Genomic DNA, 9,286 nt, shown 5'->3' on the forward strand with positions numbered 1-9,286 from the left:
CCCATAGTTACTCATCTTGTATACCTGCAAATAAGCTAATAAAAACACAAAACAACTACTGTATTATAAATAAACCAAATAAAAAAAAATCTATTTTCTCAATTAGAATTCTCAACCACCGCTCCCTGGTAACAGCGCCTTTTTTATAACACTCAAAACACCCTTCAAAACCAATTAAAAAGGTAAGCGATCATAAACAGTAAAAAGCTAAAGAAGAGTCAAGGTCGAATCCTAGAGGGAACGGTATATTGTGGGGAATTCTTTATCAAGAAATTTAGATTTTAAATCAAATCATTTGGAGTAGTAAGAATAATTTGGTAGATGATAGCACCAACTTACTGTAAAGCTTTCCTGTCAATTATTGAAATTAAATTAAAATTCGAACGAAATCAAGGGTTATCAAGCAATCTTGGGGTGCGAGGATTGGATATCATTGTCTATAAGAGCAAATGTGTTATTCTATAGTGATGTGTATACATGAATATGCAAACTTATTTTCAATGACGCTAATCATCTTTCGATCTCAAAACATCTACGCCTAGAATTTCCCTTTAGTCTCATTTAGTGCTAGTTCTTGACAACCCAATACCTTACTCTATTCCCTCATTCAAGAATAGGACAAATAGATCTGACCCATAACCTCTCTTTCGAGTAAGTCAAGGAGATCAAACCTAAATTCCTAGTATTGAACTAATTACCCACTCCTATTAATCTCTTTAGAGCATCAACTGGAGATCAAAAGTAGGAATTAAGTTTGCAACCTTAACCCTTAAGTTAACCCTGTGATAATTAGACCAAATTCATGCATGAACAACAACAAAACAGAGGATAGCACAATGCCCACTACATTAATTAACACTGAACCCCATTAGAGCATCCCTAAATCTTGGGGTTTTAGCCACCCATCACAAAAAGTAAAGAGAGTATACCTTTCATGAAAGCATCAATGAGTAACTTGAATCAACAAATTAAGAGTAAACTCACTTTGGATTGAACTTCAAATTATTGAATTCAAGATTCAAATTGTAAATCGAACTGCCTTAAAACTCTATTATTTGGACTATTTATATTTTTTGAAAACTTAGCCCAAAAATCCATTTCGTGACCAAATCAGTTACATTAGTCGGGCTCGCCTAACTTACTCGGTGAATTGCCCTTTGTTCCCCAGCTTTCCTTTACGATGCTCTAGGCTTTAGGTGTTTGAACCTCAGCTAGAGAACTCGATTGAGTCAGCCGTTCATATTCGACGCATCGCCGAATATCACCTTAATTCGCCATTTGAGCATTTAAGTTTTCCTTGCACACTATCGCTGTGGGAGATGTTCTTCAGATCGACCTTTCTCATTCAACGTATTGCCTTTCATACGAGACTTTTACGACCTTCTTTGGTAAATGAAAGTGCTATGCACTGTTAGATTGGTTGAAGTCTAGCTTAGTCGGTGATCTACCCTTTGTGCTAGGGGATCAACAATGTTAATTTTGCACTTCTTTTGGATTTTTGGCCATTCTTTCAACATTTATTCCATGCCTTCTCCAATTGCCTTCATAGCTGCAAATCATCAATATTTGATTAGAAAAAGAAAAAAATTTAGGCATTAAGTACACCAATTATTAAGCTAAATGGAGATTAAATGAGTGAAAATATACCACTCATCAGTTTAGACCTAGATTTTTGGACTTTCAATATCTTGACCTATGGACCACCATGACGGTCCGTAGAAGGACCTACGATCTGTAGGTGGGTCCATAGGGTCGGTCTAACAGTTTTTATTCATGGGTAGTTTTATCTTTTCCTACCCTTCTAATACTTAAACTATGTCGTTTCTAGAACATTGTAAGTACCTATAACTACTTTTACACATCAAATCTATCTACTTCTCTCTCATTCACTAAAATCCTCAAAGCCCCTCAAGGCTTTTCTCTCCAAATCCTCTCCAAAGCTCTCAAGAAAGATTCTAGGGTTCATCAATGGATTCTCTTTCATCCATTGAGTCCCAAATATTTTCTCCAATTCTCTTCAAAGATTGCACCAACATTTCTAGGGTTTTATATGATTCTTTATGGGTTCACTTATTTATGGTTCAATTGATTATATTTTATCTTATTATGCATGATTTGATTCAAATTACATGTTTTCAATGCCTTTCATATGAACCAATGCTATATGCCTATTTTATGATCATGAATTGAATTTTGAAGATTATGCATGGACAAAGGAATTGTAGTGATTACGATTCTAAGGTGTTTACAAATAAAATATCTCATGATTTATGAAACATGGTTGCTTCTGATTGAAGTATTCCTACTATGAAAGATTTCTATGATTTAACCACTTCCGAATGAAGTGCGGGTTTACTAAGAAGATATTATCATTATTTAGAGGATTTTGATTAAGTTTCTTTTTAAACATCGAATATATTATGAAATCATAATTTTAGAAGGAGCTATTGTAGGGTGTAAGGTTAATAATTGGATCAGCATTACTTGAATATTACCTTTCTAAGTATTATGATAATAATATGTTTACTATTTATGATTTCTATTGTGAGTTTACTTAGCACCGAGTGAATCCACCTTAAATTAAGTGTAAGGTCCTTACCTTGGAAAGTATGACAATCTCTTTTTGGTGTGAGAGTAAGACACCAGATTCCATGTTATAGCTCACATGGTCTATGTTGGTTAATAGTAAACATTCCACAAAAGATATTATTTCTCACTTAGCTTATGTTTAATAGATACGTCATGATTCTTATATTACCTTTCATGATTTATGAACTAAGCTTACTCGATTGATATGTTTCATTTTTTCGTACATTATCATGTTTTGTACTTATCATTTAATCATGTTTATGTTTAGGCTGAACCCATTGGTGGCCCCCTAAAGTTGACACTAACTTTACCTTAGACACCTCAACTAAGCTTTGTTCAATTTAAACACCTTATAATCTGTCATACTATGTCATTTTGATAATTTTTTCACGATCAAGAAAAATATTAAAGAGAGTGTGACACACTTGCTGCTGTGTGTCAAAATGAAAAATTAAATGAAGACCGTGGCAAATATATTATTTTTTTATTTTCTTAATATAGCATAAATAATTATTTAAAAAAAAATTTCGAGTAAAAACTTATTTTTAAAGTTAATTATTTTAAAAAATAAAAGTTACATTTCAATAAATTTTAAAAGAATAAAAAAGTTACCATTTTCTTCCAATGCTTCCAGCCACATGGTGAAACTGGTTTGCAAACTTTCCATCCTCCACCTTTGACACTCCAGTTAAAAGTGCCTTGATTTTATTACTCTGCAAATTCCTATGAAATACCACTGTATCATCTGGAAGCTGAGGAGCTTTATCGATGAGCTCATGATGAAGAGATACCGACTTCGTTTTTCTTACCGCCACTAGCCTTACATGGTCCGATTTGTGACGGCTTCCATGGCAGAAGTAGAAACTCTTTAATCTGACAGTTTTGACCCATGTAGTGTACTTGATGAATCCTTTTTCTCGACTTTTGTTGTCTCCTCTTCCACTCCAAAAATACATTGTTGTACAGGAGTTATGAAGATAACTTAAATGCCTCATATATTTCAAAAATTAGATAAAAAAATCTTGAAGTTGCCCATGGTTGAATAACATTTGTTTGATATTGTCTTCATTTACTATTGTAGTCATTACTAGCACTGAAAAATAAAGTAAATAAGTCAATTTGCTACATCAAGAAATGATAAGAGAGGAGAAATTTGATATATGGTGGTGGGTTGGTGGCATTGCGTTGGTAAGATGGTGAAGGAAACGTTGGAAGGAGATGGAAGGAAAAAGATGAAATAAAAAAATCATAAAATTTAAGCTTTTTATGCGCTCAATATGAGTGCAACACACACAATGTGTCCTGTTAGCAAAAAGTGTCAAAATGACAAAGCGGGATATGGAATGAGGTGTCCAAAATGAAGATCGCCTAGTTTAGGTGTCTAAGTGAAACTTGGTGCCAACTTTTGGAGGCTACCGATGGGTTTGGCCTAATGTTTATGCATTTCCCCATATTTAGTTTATTCAAAGTACTACACATATATCTCTTATATGACCATCACTCAACTTTTAGTGATTTTAGGGGGTATACCACATGCCCCAGAGTTTCCATAAGCACAACCTACCATTGCAACTCCTAGGTAGAAGTACTGCCAGCACCAGTGGCTACTCAGCTTGTGGTAGTTAAGGCCGCCATATCTACAAAAGAGTAGAAGATATTGGGTTAGTTTTTGGGATTGTCTCATATGAGATTTTCAGGGGCTAGAAGTGAGGATGCTCACGAGTTTTGACCACCTATTGTGGAAGGTTATATACACTGGTTTAATTGAGCTAAGAGAGGTAGACTACACGACTTATTACCTGGACAGACCATCCAAGAAATATTAGACCTTGTATATGGAGTGTAGACTAGTTAGGTCACCTCCTCAGTTTTGGACGAAATTTTTTTAGACCTTATTAACCAAGTTCATCACTCACAGCGTTAGGGACAAATTCTTTACATGTAGAAGGGCTCTATCTCAATACCAGAGTATGAGACCCATAATCACAAGTAGTCTAGACATGCCACCATGGTTCTTCCCACAAAGGAGGACAAAGTTCGGTGTTTTGTGTGAGGTTTGAGACTTACACTTTGGATTACTACAGAGACCACATCAATGATAAGTCCTTTCTTGATATTATTGACCATGTTTAGACTATGGAAGAGATCCATCATGACCATGCTTGGACTATCACTCCCCGAGGCTACCCCTTGGATGCAGACACGGGACCTAGGATCATGAGTGACTCCAAGCTAACCCTGGTGGCATATCATAAGCATACTAAAGCAACTGAATCAATAAATACTTTGCGGAAGTTAAATCATGTAATTAATCTGAAATGATGGGGAATACCCATATGCTAAATCTGAATATATGAAAACTGTGAGTTTGAATACAAATGAAAAATCAAACTTAAACACTATGGATGAATCTAACTATGTCTAAAATAAGCCTCTAAACTGACTAGAAGTGTTGCGACATGCCCCAGTTAAATTTAGCAAAGACTGAAACTAAAGCCTAAAATGGAAAGATAACATGTCACTTGTCCTCGAAGAATGAGGACTCACCATTGATGCTACTGAACTGAAGATCAGAAACTAATCTATACGTGATCTGATTGCTGAGGACCTGAACCTATATCATGAGAAGATGTAGCGAAGAGTATGCGTCAGTACTTGAAAGGTACTGAGCATATAGGATAGAATAAAGCTAAACAATAACATAATTGAACAAGCAATAACGCAATGATATAATCTGAACATGACAATGATACTGAAAATACTAAACATGACAATGATACTGAAAATACTGAACATGACTAAACTGAATGCAATGATCAAGTTATAACATAGTGAGATTGAATACTGAACTAGACTAATAACATGGTTAATGCAATGGAATCTGACTGAACTGTAGGGGAGCTACTAATAACCGACATAAAACCACATGAGCTAATGTGGATTTCGATGTATACTCGATGGACCCAATATGCTGGCGTGATCACTAAAATGATGCCCACGGAGGGGACTTACAACCTACGGGGCACGTAGTTCTGGGACTTGAGGGTGATTGACCCTAGTCCACTCGGTATTATGCTTTTCCCAATTGATTAAGTGATTTAAAACTTTATGACTAAAGTTCTGTAATACTGGATGGCTCAAAATACTGACATGCAAACTGAGAATGCAACATTAATATACTGATAATGATACATTCGAAAATTGAGGCATGTATATATATAACTGAAATAACTGACCTAGCATGTGTAATTCATGAACTAATGAACTACAAAGCTAGGGTTCTGAGTTTATGCATGAATCTGGGCAAAAAAGATACTACAACATGATAATCTGATTTGGATCTAACAGCTAAAACCCAATAATTTCTAACATTCAAGAAACCCTAGGCCTTGATAATATTCAGGGAATCAAGATTCTGATTGAAATCTAGGGACCTGATGGGTGAAATGAACCCAGTAGTAAAATCCCACATACTTGGTGAAGAAATTCACAAAGAAATCTTTCTATTTGGGGCTGGAACTGCTGAAACCTTGCTGTGTTCTTGAACTAGGGTTGCTCGACCTCTTTCTTCTCTTATGCTCTAATTTTTCTAAGTTTTGGTGAATGATCAGACTTAGGTAAGTTCTAGTAATGTTTCTAGGATAAAACTAACCAAAACTATGTAGTTTAGGGGTCCAACACATAAGGAAAAGACCAAAAGACCCCTGACTTAACTGTTGTCGGGGTCACCGAAGGACGGGACCGACGAATCATAGATGGACCGATGGTCCGTGCTGGTAAGCCGTCGTTCGCGATTGGAGATTGGGATTTGGGGGGTTTGAACCACGGACACGCACCACGGCCCGTGGTTAGACCTACGGTCCGTGGGTCGACCCTTGGACAAAATTTTGGGGCTGAGTCTGGGGAAGGTTGCAGATGCGAACCACGGACCACCAGCACGGGTTGTGGGTCACCCTACAGTCCGTGGGTGGCAACCGTGGGTTGCACCTACAACTTTTGAAAATCTGCATTCAGGTCTATTTTTGGATACGGGGTGTTACATTATCTCCCCCTTGGGAACAATCGTCCTCGAATGAAGACAAAACTAGCTGAAATGGAGGGAAAGAGCTGCAAACCCTACCACTAAACACTGGAAACTGATTTTTGACTGAACTAAGTTCCAAGAACAAGCAAATACGCTGAAAATGCAAATTCAACAGTAGGAACATGATGCTAAGACTGAAACTGCGCATGAATGACTGAAAAACAGAAGAGGAACTAGTACCTCGAGCTGGAATTGAATTGGAAGGAAAGAGGTGAGGATACTTGGCCTTCATGGCTGCTTCTGCTTCCCAAGTAGCTCCCTCTACAGATGACTCCTCCACAAAGCCTTAACTGAAGCAATTTCTTTGTTTCTCAACCTTCGAACCTGACGATCAAGAATCTCAACTGGTACCTCTTTATAAGTGAGACTATCCTTCACCGCCACACTTTTCAAAGGCACAATAGACGCTGGGTCACCTACACACTTCTTCAATAGCGAAATATGAAAGACCAGATGCACTGCTGCTAGTGATGTTGGCAACTCTAACTCATAAGCCACTTTACGAACCCTTTTCAAGTTCTTGTAAGGGCCTACATATCTAGGACTGAGCTTCCCTTTCTTGCCAAATCTCATCACCCCCTTCATAGGCGACACTTTCAGGAAAACCCAATCATCAACTTGGAACTCTAATTCACTTCTCCTTACATCTGCATAGGACTTTTGGCGACTCTGGGCTGTCTTAAGTCTATCTCTAATGAGTTGCACATTCTCCATAGCATCATGAACTGAATCTGGCCCTTTCAAGGTTGCGTCACCTACTTCAAACTAACCAACTGGAGATCTACATCTACGCCCATACAATGCNTCTGGGCTGTCTTAAGTCTATCTCTAATGAGTTGCACATTCTCCATAGCATCATGAATTGAATCTGGCCCTTTCAAGGTTGCGTCACCTACTTCAAACCAACCAACTGGAGATCTACATCTACGCCCATACAATGCCTCATAAGGGGCCATCTGAATACTGGAATGGTAACTATTATTGTAGGCAAATTCTATAAGAGAAAGGTGATCACCCCAACTACCCTTTAAATTGATCATACAAACTCTCAACATGTTTTCTAAGGTATGAATGGTATGCTCTGCCTGCCCATCCGTCTGCAGATGAAACATTGTGCTAAGATTAACCTGAGTACCAAGACCTTTCTGAAACGACTTCTAGAAATTAGAGGTAAACTGAGGACCTCTATCTGAGATGATAGACAAAGGAACCCCATGCAACCTAACTATCTCATTAATGTAAAGCTTGGTGTAGTCCTCCATCGAATCTTTAGTATTGACAGCCAAAAAGCGTGCAGACTTAGTGACTCTGTCAATAATCACCCAAATGGAATCATGCTGTCTGCGAGTACGAGGTAAACCTGTGATGAAGTCCATGTTGATCACTTCCCACTTCCAAGTAGAAATGTTGATCTCTTGAGTCATACCTCCTGGTTTCTGATGTTCCACCTTCACTTGTTGGCAATTAGGGCACTTAGCCACAAAGTCCGCTATATCCCATTTCATACTATTCCACCAAAAGACTTTCCGAAGATCACGGTACATCTTAGTGGCGCCTGGCTGAATAGAATATATGGAATTATGGGATTTTGCAAGAATCTGTTGTCTCAACTCACCCATCTTAGGAACACATATCGACCCTGATAGCGAAGCACCCCATCTACCCCTAGGGAGAAAACCTTAACTCTCTGCTGATGGACTGTACCCTTTAGTTGAAGCAATATCGGATCATTGTCTTGTTTTTCCTTAACGTCCACTACCAATTAAGATTCTGACCCATTCTGAACTGTTACACCACCATCTGATATGCTCATAAGACGAACTCCTAAGCGAGCAAGCTTGTGAACCTCTTTTGCTAGCTCCTTTTTTTCTTTCTCTACATGTTCCACACTACCCATCGATAGCCTGCTAAGAGCATCTGCTACTACATTGGCCTTACCAGGATGGTAATACACACCCATATCATAATCCTTGAGGAAATCAAGCCATTTTCTCTGGCAAAGATTCAATTCTTTCTGGGTGATAACATACTGAAGTCTCTTATAGTCTGTGAACATATCTACGTGAACACCAAACAAGTAATGTCTCCAAATCTTAAGTGCAAACACCAGTGCTGCAGGCTCGAGGTCATGAGTTTGAAAGTTCTTATCATGTACCTTAAGCTGTCTAGAAGCATAAGTTATAACCTTACCTCGCTGCATTAACACACAACCTAGGCCGACTCTGGATGCATCACAATAGATCACATAACCGTCTGAACCCTCTGATTCAGTCAAAACCGGAGTTGTAGTCAACCTAGTTTTCAGTTCTGCAAAGCTTTTCTCACAATCATCTGACCACTGAAACTTGATTTTTTGAGTCAATTTAGTCAATGGAAAGGCTATGGATGAAAATCCTTCCACGAACCTTCTGTAATAGCTAGCTAACCCCAAGAAACTTCTGATATCTGTAGGAGAGGTAGGTCTGGGCCATTGTTTTACTGCTTCTATCTTTTGAGAATCCACTCGGATCCCTTCACTAGACACAATATGCCCAAGGAAAGGAACTGATTTCTACCAAAACTCACATTTGGTAAACTTAGCGAATAACTAGCGATCTTTGAGAGTTTGCAGAA

The sequence above is a fragment of the Solanum stenotomum genome, chromosome 12 (assembly GCF_019186545.1).
Source record: "Solanum stenotomum isolate F172 chromosome 12, ASM1918654v1, whole genome shotgun sequence".
Taxonomy (NCBI): Eukaryota; Viridiplantae; Streptophyta; class Magnoliopsida; order Solanales; family Solanaceae; genus Solanum; species Solanum stenotomum.